We start from the raw sequence: 13,448 nt of genomic DNA on the forward strand, positions 1-13,448 counted from the left end.
CTTCTTCATTCTGCTAACATTCGATGACTGCAAGTACTTCCCGACCGCTCCACTTTCTTATATGTCCTTTCAATAATGCGCTCATAGTTGGTTTGCGGCGGAGACGGTGGTGGTCGCTTCAGGGCATCGATAGTCCGCTTCGCTTTCACCAGATCTATCGGCTTCTTCGGAGGTGGATTTTTCTTTGCAAAAAAGTCCTTCACTTGGGCTTTACAGATCTTCGCGTTTTGCTCCTCGGTCATCTCGTATGGTAACTTCTCTAGAGGCTTGAGAGATGGACCGAATCTATATTGCCTCCCGCCTCTGGCTATACTGCTGGACGCCGGAGCGGCGACATCTCTCTTCCGTTGCAGCTGACGAGTAGTAGAAGGAGGCGGAGTGCTCCGACGCGCCGGAGAAGGCGGAGCAGCGGCTTCTGTCTTCCATCGTTGATGACGAGGTGGAGGAGAAGGCGGGCTGCTCGGACGCGCCAGAGCAGGCGTAGAAGGAGGCAGAGTGCCGCCCCCATGCACCGGAGCAGCCGGAGAAGGAGGCGGAGTGCCCTGATCATTCGCCGGAGGAGGAGGAGACATAGTGCCCTGACTTGCCGGAGGACGAGGAGGAGGCGGAGGCGGAGGCGTCCAGTTCGGAAGCTTGATGTGCTCCTTCCGCCATAGACATGGAGTCTTCAGAGCAAGACTTAGCTGAGTATCCCCTTCACCTGTAGGGTGGTCAAGTTCCAGCTCCTCAAATCCCTCCGTTACTTCATCCACCATCACAACAGCATAGCCTTGTGGAATTGGACGACAGTGAAAACTTGCGTCGGGTTGAGGAGGTGCAACAGAGCCGACAGCCGCCTTGACGTTGAGGTGCTGCCATTGCGTCGTAAGCTGGCAATGCTGAGCCTCCGTGATAGCATCCACGGGGTAGCTGGCTGCTGAACAAGCTCGGTGGAAGCCACGCTGCTTCTCTGCTGAGATGGCGGGGTAGTTTCTGGGGTAGATCCGGCACATCGCTGGCTCTCAACTTATTCCTCTAGCTTTCGTACCCTTGCATTCAGCTTCTGTAGTTCGCTCTGCTCCAGTTTCCTCTTCCTCTACTGGGTTTTGCAACTGCCTATGCCGGGAAACCAAACCTTCCACGCAACAGAACCTGCCGTGCCTCGTGTTCGTCAAGGGTGCTCAGGATTCCTGAGGGCCTCGGTGAGCTCATCATTCTCTCTGTCGGGAACAATCGTCCCTTGCTGCGCTGCGGCGATACACTTCTGAAGCTTCTTGACGGGTATTTCAATTTGCTCCTCCATCCAACGGCACTTCCCTGTTTCAGGGTCCAAGGTTCCCCCAACCCCGAAGATCCAAGTCCTTGAACGGTCTGGCCAGTTCAGTGTCTCTGGTTCGACCCCTTTAGCAAGCAGGTCTTGCTCAGCCTTGTCCCACAACGGCCGGGCATTGAGGTAGCCACCCACTAGTAGAAAAAGGGTCATCTGTCCCGGTTGGTAAGGGCCTTTTGTCCGGGTTGTTGAACCGGGACTAAAGGGTCGTTATTAATGCCCTAGCCCTTTAGTCCCGGTTCTTACACGAACCGGGACAGATGGGCCTCCACGTGCCGCTGCGGCCAGCCCATGCCGGAGGGCCTTTGGTCCCGGTTGGTGACACCAACCGGGACCAAAAGGCATCCACGCGTCACCAGTTCAGTGGCTGGGGTTTTTGTTTTTTTTGAAAGGGGGAGGGTTTAGTGGGTAATTTAGGGTGTGTAAGCTAGCTAACAGAGCGAACTGTCCTCTCTTATTTCCGTGCTTGATTTACCAACACTACTGCTATGCCTAAACATGGCTTAGATTAATGTGAAGGCAACATGTGGTGCATGTCGAAAGTAATATTAATCCTAACTTGATCAAGTTTGGATTAGTACTACTTTCGACATGCACCACATGCTTGTTGCCTTCACTTCATTCCAATCCATGTTCATTTCACCCACTGATATATAATAACTCTTCATGCCCGCATCATGCATCATCATAATAACAAGTCCTACTAATCATCATCATACAACTTCTACTCGTTATTAATAACAAGTCATACGATCATCATCCTCATAGTCATCGAACCAACCCTACTTAATTGTTCTTAGCACATGATCATCGGTATTAGGTAGGACCTAAATACCCGCTTTAAGGTAAAATAGCATAAAACAATATAGACCCCGACTCTCCATTATGGGGAATGGAGATCATCCTGTCTCCAATTTTTGCGCTTCGCTTCCTTTTGCTTCCAAGAACCTCCTTGCGACTGTCCATACATTTTTTCCATTCTTTGATTTTCATGTCTCCACTTCTTTTAGAAATCCGGTATGGACAGTTGAGATTCGTAGGATGACCTGGTTGTATGTTCAAAACATCAAGGATACCATTCTGATACATCAAATGAGGCACACAATCCTCTGGGATTATCTGTTGAAAAACATAGTAATAACTTCATAGTTAGCAATGATGTACTAGTTTTAGAAGTATGCAAAAGATGCACGGATGTCGTAATAGCAAGAAATCTTACTAGGGTATCTCCATAGTAGTTACCGTAGTTCAACACGTGCACTAGTGGCACGTATTGACCATAATGTGGAGGAGTTTTACAATAGATATTGTAATTTTCAAGATCAGTACAAAATCCGACCAGATGAGTTTTCTCCTTATAAGTTAACTCAGAGCCATCGGTGTAGTAGGTTCTGTCTACCATGTTCCGCACATTGTTTGAACAATGAAAATAAGTTGTCAATGAAAATAAGCTGTCAACTATTTTGAAATGAACAATATAAATTAGCTAATAACTATGTTTGAGAAACTCATATAGCGGTAGAATTGGAGGCGTATCAACAAGGACCCAAATGTCCATATTGTCTTGCTCGATGTCAGGATCACCAAGATCCATGGTGACAAGCATACCCTCATCAAAACCATACATCTTGCAAAATGCTTCCCAATTTTTGCAACCAAAATGGGTTACGCTCTCAGAATTATACAGATTTACTTCAAAATCTATATCATGATGGGTCCTTCGGGTGAATTTTCTTTGTTTCCATACTTTCATGGTCTTCAAAACCCATCCTCTCCAAGACGTAGCGTATTGCATGGCATGGGATAAGCTAGTCGAATTGTAAAAGATGAAAAGTACACGTTGAAATAGTTGAAGTTGTGCTTAATTACGAAAAATTACACTTGTCGTCGTTGCGTACCGTTTCAACATCGAAGGTCTCCTCCAGCTTAATACTGAAGTGCCGATCTTCGTCCTGGTGAGGCCTGTCGCACAGACCTCGGTCGTCCTGGCACCAGTCGCACTCCCCCGGGAGACTTTCGTCGTCCGAGTACGACATTTCCTATGTTCATAATTCAAATATTAAACATCTACAATTAAATATATGTACTAAAAACCTAAGTTAGATCATTATTATTCATCACGGGTTGACTATCGGTTTGTCGAGTCTTTTCTTCAGAACTCTCAGCTCACGTGGTGTATACATTCGACCGTTGGTGATGGTCGCTCCTCATTTCATCCCCGAGTGCATTACACCAAAATGCCTAGCACACGGGAATGAAGGAGAAGCGACCCCCACGACAACAGTCGGGATTCTTCGTCCTCTCATATATATATATATATATATATATATATATATATATATGGTATATATATATATATATATATATGGTGGAACTCTCCCTCACTGATTCCTCTCAGACATTTGCGACCGTCGGTGATGGTAGCTCCTTCCTTTCGTACCCGAGTGCATTACCCCAAATTTTCTAGCACACGGGAACGAAGGAGAAGCTACCCCCACGACAACAGTCGGGATTCTTTGTCCTCTCATATATGGTGGAGACTCAATAGACTTAAAGTCAACCCGAAATATCGTTTAATTATCTTTCTAAAACCGGTTCGTGGCTGGTCTCACCTCGAGGTCGGAGGGGGTCGGTGACGGGAACGACGGCGGGGATGATGGAGGGGGGCTCCTAGATTTCTGCGAAAACAAAAACCCTATAAGCTATCAACTAATCATATGCATACGCCTTGCATAGTGCTCTCCAATTTTAGCATTCAAAGTAGGAGTAGTTTTCCAATTTGAGCATTCAATAAGCAAAATCAAATCACAAAATAAAGTAGTATTCAAATTAGGATGCATTCAATTATAAGCAAAACTACATCATCTCCATACGTCCGTACATCGTCGAATATTATCACTAATACACCTCGAATACTATCATACATATCGCAAGTGCAGCTAGAACCGTAGCGCCCGACGGGTATCGGCGCGGGTGGTGGACACCCAAAGGGAAGGAACCATCACAGGATCATAGCTCCAGTGAGATCCCTGAAGAACCTGCCGGGTATTGTCGAACCTGCCTTCCAACGCAACCATGTAGCGATGGACGTGCTGGTCCTCCTCGCTGACACGGTGACGTACCACCTCCGCGGTGTCCGGAAGCCTTGGCACCGTCACTGGCCCACGCGACCGCCACCAAACAAGGATCAGGTCAACGACAGGCTGGCTCCTCACCAACCTACGCCCCCCGGAAGGTAGCACCTCCCAAAACCAGCCCGGCGGAGCCCAGTCCCGGACATGGCCCCTCTGATCAAGCCGGCCTCCTCCGCCGAGTCGACGACGAGGATGCGGGATTGGCATCGTCGACGTCGATGCAGGAATAATTGCTTTAACTAAAAATATAAACTAGTTCTATTAATTTTCTTGCTAAAAATAAACTACTTCTATATATAGTAAAATAAAGTAGTTTTATTAAATCAACTGGTTCAACTAGCTACTAAGCACTTACTATAAATAAAATAAAGTAGTACTTACTAAAAACAAACTACTTCAACATATAGTAAAATAAAGTATTTTTTTTAAATAAACTAGTTCAACTACTAAGCACTTACTATAAATAAAATAAAGTAGTACTTACTAAAAATAAACTACTTCTATATATAGTAAAATAAAGTAGTTTTATTAAATCAACTAGTTCAACTACTAAGCACTAACCTAAAATCAAGTAGTACTTACTAATTTTACTTTTCCTCTACACTAACCTAAAATCGATATCTACTAACAACCTAAATAAAAAATTAATACATATATGAAAAAAAACATATATAAACAAAAAAAAATTATTAACATTATATTCATACATACATAGCCACATCCATTCATCATATAGCTACCACATACATATATACATTATATATATATGAAAAAAATGCAATGAACAAAAAAATAATAAACATTATATGAAGAAAAAAGCACTGAAGAGAGCCGTGGCGGTGGCGGCTCACATCGGGGGCGGCAGGCGAGGGTGACGGCGGGGGCAGTGAGGGCGTCGGCGACGGCCACGGTGGGGGGCGCGGGCCGGGGCAGGGGCGTGGCCGGCGACGACAGCGACGGTGGGGGCGGGTCGTGGCGCAGGGGCGCGGCCGGGCGACGCCGTGGGTGGCAGACGGCATCGGTGTGGGCTCGGGGGCGGCGGACAACTTCGTCGTGGGCTTGGGGGCACGGGCGACGGCGACGGCGGCGGGGCAGCCTTGCAGCGTCGAGGAGGTCGGCGTCGTCGGGGGCAACTCGCGATGAAATTGTGAATTTTCGCCAAGTGTTCCTTATATAGGAAATGCTTTGGTCCCGGTTCGTCGCACCAACCGGGACCAACGCCACCTTTAGTCCCGGTTGGTGCCACCAACCGGGACCAACGCCACCTTTAGTCCCGGTTGGTGCCACCAACTGGGACCAACGACCTCTTTTCAGCAGCCCAAAGGGCGGGAAGCGACCTCCTATTTTTCAGATTTTTTGTTCATATATATGATGATTTGTTTTTTGCATTTTTATAAAAATGTATATATGTATGTATGTTCTGTGTGTATAAACACAGAGAGGAAGGTCGGCCAGACTGAACGTGGCGGTGGCGTGTGGTTGGGGCAGGGCGTGGTCGGGGCAGGCCGGGGGCGCGGGGCGGCTTTGGGGCAGGCCGGGGGCGTGGGGTGGCATCGGGGCAGGGGCACAGGCCGGGGCGGCGTGTCGGGGTAGGGGCACGGGCCGGGGCGGCGCGTCGGGGCAGGGCGGGGGCGCGGGCCGACGACGACGAGGAGCGGGCGGCGACGGCGACCACGGGGCGGCGACGGCAAGCATGGGCAGCCTGGCGGCGTCGATGAGCTCGGCGTCGTCGGGGGGCAAATGGTCGATGAAACTGAAAATTTTGACAAGTCCTGCTTATATACACAGAGCATTGGTCCCCGTTCGTGGCACCAACCGGGACCAATGGCACCCTTAGGGCTGCTGAAAAGAGACCTTTGGTCCCGGTTGGTGGCACCAACCGGGACTAAAGGGGGGCATTGGTCCCGGTTGGTGCCATGAACCGGTACCAATGCGCCCCTTTCGTCCCCGTTGGTGCTACCAACCGGGACCAAAGGCCTTGTGCTGCCCGCGACCAAAAGTTTAGTCCCACCTCGCTAGTTGAGAGGAGCTCGGAGTGGTTTATAAGCCCCATTGCGGCTGCCCTGTTGAGCTCCTCTCAAATGCAGGCTTACTGGGCCTAATCACACACTATGCTGCTTGTGGGCCTACTGGGCCTTCTGTGGGCCTGATTCCTGGCCCATGGTTGGGTTTCTAGTCGTATTCAGGCTGTGGTGGCCGAGTAGGTGGCATTTTTTCATTTTTTCCATTTTTTTGTTTTCTTTTTTGCTTTATTTACTTTATTTTCTTTCTACTTACAGCAAAATACTTACTATTTTTGAGTGATTCTTTTTGCTTTTAGCTAATAAAAATTATAAACTTTCTTTTAGTGCCATTAGTTTTCTAATTTGAATAGTTTAAATTTGAATTTTGTGCAATTTGTGTGAATCACTAGTTTGTGAATAACTTTACTATAAAAATAGATTTTTTGAGTGATTCTTTTTCCTGCTATTTAATATTACTGTGTTTTATCATTATATTCAATTTGGTAAATTTTAGGTTATTTGAAATATCTGTTTTAATCAAAAACAGATTTTGTTATTTTAGTTTGCTATTAAAGTTTCAAACAAAAAATTTCTTTATGAAATTTCTTTTTGCTATTAATGTTTTGAACAAAAAATACTTTGATAATTTTAGTTGCATAAATTTGATATAATTTTAGTTTCAAAAATACTAGAGGTTTATAAAGGATTTTTAGTTGATTCCTTTTGCTATCAGAGTTTCATTAAAGTTTTCTATTTCATTCTTTTTGCTATTAGAGTTTCATTAAAGTTTTTTAGTTCATTCTTTAGTTCATTATTTTTGCTACTAGAGTTTCATAAAAAAAATTCTAGTTCATTATTTTTTATATTAGTTCATTTTTAGCTAAATGACCCTGAAATTGAAAAGCACTTCAAATGAAGTCTGAAGAGTTTGAAAATTGGCATCGTATCATCATTTCACCCACATACAATGTGCTAAAAAGTTGAGTGGGTTACGACAAAAACTTGATGCACTTCGTGTACAAAATGGACAAGCTCTTTCGAAGTATCAGGGTTTCGGACGAAAACTCATCTGTTACAAAGGGATTTCATTTTTTGAACTTATTTGAACTCTAGACTTTTCGTGTGTTTAAAATGCACCATTCATAGCCACATCATCAATTTTCAACCCTTTTTGACTTCATTTGTTATTTTTAATGCATCTATTGATTTTTTTGAGCTAAATGGCCCTGAAATTGGAAAACACCACAAATGAACTCCGAAAAGGTTTAAAGTTGGCATGGTATCATCATTTCACCCACATAGCATGTGCTAAAAAGTGGAGAAGGCCGAGTTACGGCAAAGAATGGATGCACTTCGTGTACAAAATTGACCATCTCTTTCGAAGTATCGGGGTTTCGGACGAAAACTCATCTGTTACAAAAGGCATTTCATTTTTTGAACTTATTTGAACTCTAGACCTTTTGTGTGTTCAAAATCCACCATTCAAAGCCACGTCATCAATTTTCAACCCTTTCTGACTCCATTTGTTATTTTTAATGCATTTACTGTTTTTTGAGCTAAATGACCCTGAAATTGAAAAACACTACAAATGAACTCTGAAAAGGTTGAAAGTCGGCATGGTATCATCATTTCACCCACATAGCATGTGCTAAAAAGTTGAGAGGGTTACAGCAAAAACAGGATACACTTCGTGTACAAAATGGACAATCTCTTTCGAAGTATCAAGGTTTTGGACAAAAACTCATCTGTTACAAAAGGCCTTTCTTTTTTTGAACTTATTTGAACTCCAAACTTTTTGTGTGTTCAATATGCACCATTCAAAGCCACATCATCAATTTTCAACCATTTTGACTTCATTTGTTATTTTTAATGCATTTACTGATATTTTTTATAGCTAAATGACCCTGAAATTTAATAACACTAAAAATGAACTCTAAAAAGGTTGAAAGTTGGCATGGTATCATCATTTCACCAACATAGCATGTGATAAAAATTTGAGAGGGTTACGGCGAAAAGTGGATGCACTTCGTGTACAAAATGGACAATCTCTTTCGAAGTATCAGGGTTTTGGACGAAAACTCATCTGTTATAAAAGGCATTTCATTATTTTGAACTTATTTGAACTCCAGACTTTTTGTGTGTTCAAAATGCACCATTCAAAGCCACATCATCAATTTTGAACCCTTTCTGACTTCATTTGTTATTTTTAATGCATTTACTGATTTTTTGAGCTATATGACCTTGAAATTGAAAAACACTACAAATGAACTCTGAAAAGGTTGAAAGTTGGATGGTATCATCATTTCACCCACATAGCATGTGGTAAAAAGTTTAGTGGGTTACGGCAAAAACTGGATGCACTTCGTGTACAAAATGGACAATCTCTTTCGAAGTATCAGGGTTTCTGACGAAAACTCATCTGTTACAAAAGGCATTTCATTTCTTCACATGTAACTGCAGTGATATTCTAGATCAAAGGCATCATCATAATAGTTGTGGAGAGAAAGTCTTCACTTTTTCTTCGCTTCTGTCCTCTGCTTATTGCGTTGTAACCATGGATAATCTTCATCGTTTAACACGGTGCTTGGGTCAGCCTTGACTTTGAAGGGAGGAATTTCTTGAAACTTTTCATAATCTTCGGACATGTCTGTCTTGCCCTCCAATCCCACGATGTCTCTTTTTCCAGAAATAACTATGTGGCGCTTTGGCTCATCGTATGATGTATTCGCTTCCTTATCTTTTCTTTTTCTCGGTTTGGTAGACATGTCCTTCACGTAGACAACCTGTGCCACATCATTGGCTAGGACGAATGGTTCGTCTGCGTACCCAAGATTGTTCAGATCCACTGTTGTCATTCCGTACTGTGGGTCTAGCTGTACCCCGCCTCCTGACAGATTGACCCATTTGCACTGAAACAAAGGGACCTTAAAATCATGTCCGTAGTCAAGTTCCCATATGTCCACTATGTAACCATAATATGTGTCCTTTCCCCTCTTGATTGTTGTATCAAAGCGGGCACCGCTGTTTTGGTTGGTGCCCTTTTGATCTTGGGCGATCGTGTAAAATGTATTCCCATTTATCTCATACCCTTTGTAAGTCAATACAGTCGAAGATGGTCCCCTGGCCAACGAGTACAGCTCATCAGAAACAGTGTTGTCGCCCCTGAGACATGTTTGCAACCAACTGCCAAAATTCCTGATGTGTTCACATGTAATCCAGTCGTCACACTACTCCGGGTGTTTGGAGCGCAGAGTGTTCTTGTGTTCATCGACATACGCGGTCACCAAGGTAGAGTTCTGTAGAACTATGTAGTGTGCTTGAGACCAAAAATGCCCGACCCTGCATATTATTGAGTCCCCTCCTAGTGTGCCTTTTCTAGTCAGTCTCCCCTCGTACCGCGATTGAGGGAAACCAATATTATTAAGGTCAGGAATGAAGTCAACACAAAACCCAATGACATCCTTTGTTTGATGGCCCATGGAGATGCTTCCTTCTGGCCTAGTGCGGTTACGGACATATTTCTTTAGGACTCCCATGAACATCTCAAAGGGGAACATATTGTGTAGAAATACGGGGCCCAGAACGACAATCTCGTCGACTAGATGAACTAGGACGTGCGTCATGAAATTGAAGAAGGATGGTGGGAACACCAGCTCGAAACTAACAAGACATTGCGCCACATCACCCCTTAACCTTGGTAGGATTTCTGGATCGATCACCTTCTGGGAGATTGCATTGAGGAATGAACATAGCTTCACAATGGCTAATCGAACATTTTCCGGTAGAAGCCCCCTCAATGCAACCGGAAGCACTTTCGTCATAATCATGTGGCAGTCATGAGACTTTAGGTTCTGAAACTTTTTCTCTGGCATATTTATTATTCCCTTTATATTCAACGAGAAGCCAGATGGGACCTTCATACTGAGGAGGCATTCAAAGAAGATTTCCTTCTCTTCTTTGGTAAGAGCGTAGCTCGTAGGACCTTCATACTGCTTTGGAGGCATGCCGTCTTTTTCGTGCACACGTTGCTGGTCCTCCCGTGCCTCCGGTGTATCTTTTGTTTTCCCATACATGCCCAAGAAGCCTAGCAGGTTCACGCAAAGGTACTTCGTCACGTGCATCACGTTGATTGATGAGCGGACCTCTAGGTATTTCCAGCAGGGTAGGTCCCAAAATATAGATCTCTTCTTCCACATGGGTGTGTTTCCCTCAGCATCATTCAGAACAGATAGTCCGCCGGGACCCTTTCCAAAGATTACCTGTCAACCATTGACCATAGCAAGTATGTGATCACCGGTACGCATGGCGGGCTTCTTCCTGTGATCTGCCTCGCCTTTGAAATGTCTTCCTTTCTTTCGACATTGATGGTTGGTCGGAAGAAATCGATGATGCCCCAGGTACACATTCTTCCTGCATTTTTCCAGGTATATACTTTCGGTGTCAACTAAAGAGTGTGTGCACGCGTGGTATCCCTTGTTTGTCTGTCCTGAAAGGTTACTGAGAGCATGCCAATCATTGATGGTTACAAACAGCAACGCATGCGGGTCAAATTCCTCCTGTGTGTGCTCATCCCACACACGTACACCGTTTCCATTCCACAGCTATAAAAGTTCTTCAACTAATTGCCTTAGGTACACATCAATGTCATTGCCTTGTTGCTTAGGTCCTTGGATGAGAACTGGCATCATAATGAACTTCCGCTTCATGCACAGCCAAGGAGGAAGGTTATAGATACATAGACTCATGGGCCAGGTGTTGTGATTGCTGCTCTGCTCCCCAAAAGGATTAATACCATCCGCTCTTAAACCAAACCATACATTTCTTGCGTCACCTGCAAACTCCTCCCAGTACTTTCTCTCGATTTTTCTCCATTGCGACCCATCAGCGGGTGCTCTCAACTTCTCGTCTTTCTTACGGTCCTCTCTATGCCATCGCATCAACTTGGCATGATCATTGTTTCTGAATAGATGTTTCAACCTTGGTATTATAGGAGCATACCATGTTACCTTGGCAGGAACCCTCTTCCTGGGGCGCGCGCCGTCAACATCACCAGGGTCATCTCGTCTGATCTTATACCGCAATGCACCGCATACCGGGCATGCGTTCAAATCCTCGTACGCACCGCGGTAGAGGATGCAGTCATTAGGGCAAGCATGTATGTTCTGCACCTCCAATCCTATAGGGCATACAACCTTCTTTGCTACGTACGTATTGTCGGGCAATTCGTTATCCTTTGGAAGCTTCTTCTTCAATATTTTCAGTAGCTTCTCAAATCCTTTGTCAGGCACACCATTCTCTGCCTTCCACTTCAGCAATTCCAGTACGGTACCGAGCTTTGTGTTGCCATCTTCGCAATTGGGGTACAACCCTTTTTTGTGATCCTTTAACATGCGATCGAACTTCAGCTTCTCCTTTTGACTTTTGCATTGTCGCTTTGTATCAACAATGACCCGGCAAAGATCATCATCGGGCACATCGTCTAGTTCCTCTTGATCTTCAGCTGCCCCCGTTGCAGCATCACCGTATTCAGGGGGCGCATAGTTGTCATCATCCTCTTCTTCTTCATTGTCTTCCATCATAACCCCTCTTTCTCCGTGCTTGGTCCAAACATTATAGTGTGGCATGAAACCCTTACAAAGAAGGTGGGTGTGAAGGATTTTCCGGTCAGAGTAAGACTTCGTATTCCCACATATAGGTCATGGACAACAGATAAAACCATTCTGCTTGTTTGCCTCAGCCACTTCGACAAAATTATGAATGCCCTTAATGTACTCGAAGGTGAGTCTGTGGCCGGACATCCATTGCCGGTTCATCTGTGTGCATTATATATAATTAAGTTTGTCAAAAACCATTACAGAACATCATGAATACATAAGTGACCAAATTAATAGAAGTTCATCATCACATTAAAACCAAAGTACATACATAGTTCTCCAGAGCATCTAATTAAACCATACATTGAAACTATGTACAACATTTCGATGCAACAACAAAAGCGATCATAATCGGAAGCAAGGTAACAATTGATCCAACGGCATAATGATACCAAGCCTTAGTATGAATGGCATATTTTCCAATCTTTCTAATCTTCAAGCGCATTGCATACATCTTGATCTTGTGATCATCGACGATATCCGCAACATGCAACTCCAATATCAGCTTCTCCTCCTAATTTTTTTTAATTTTTCCTTCTAGTAATTGTTTTCTTCTTCAACTAAATTTAACCTCTTGAAAATAGGGTCGGTTGGAATTTCCGGTTCACATACCTCCTAGATAAATAAATTCTATGTCACGTAGGTCGGCATAATTGTCATAAACAATGAATGAACCAAATAGTTATAAAATATAATATATACCACATCCGAATCATAGACAGGACGAGGGCCGACGGGAGCGGACACCAAAACCATCGCAGTATATAATAACAAACAATAATAAAAGTAAGAAAATTAAACATCTATCTAAATCATACAAGTAAGAATTTTTTTAGAAAGAAGATAAGAACAAGAGGCTCACCACGGTGGTGCCGGCGACGAGATCAGCGCGGGCGATCGACGATGGTGAAGACGGGGACGGGACGTGACGTACCGCTAAACCTAGACAAATCTTGAGGAAAATAGAGCTTGGAGGTGGAGCTTGGAGAGGAGAAAGCTTAAGTAGTGTGGTTCGGGCATTTCATCGAACACCTCATGTGCATAGGAGGTGAACTAGAGCACCACAAAGCTCCCCGCTCGCCGGCCAGAAAAAACAGAGTAGTGGAGGGCTCTGCTCGCGGGCGAGGGTATATATAGGCACCTCATCGGTCTCGGTTCGTGGCTGGAACCAGGACTGAAGGCCCCCCTTTGGTCTCGGTTCTAGCCACGAACCTGGACCAACGGATGCAGTTCGGGAGCGAGGCCCATTGGTCTAGGTTCGTGTCTGGAACTGGGACCAAAGGGTCCAGACGAACCGGGACCAATGTCGCACGAGGCCTGGCCGGCCCCCTGGGCTCACGAACCGGGA

Source organism: Aegilops tauschii, chromosome 5 (genome assembly GCF_002575655.3).
Source record: "Aegilops tauschii subsp. strangulata cultivar AL8/78 chromosome 5, Aet v6.0, whole genome shotgun sequence".
NCBI classification, from domain to species: domain Eukaryota; kingdom Viridiplantae; phylum Streptophyta; class Magnoliopsida; order Poales; family Poaceae; genus Aegilops; species Aegilops tauschii.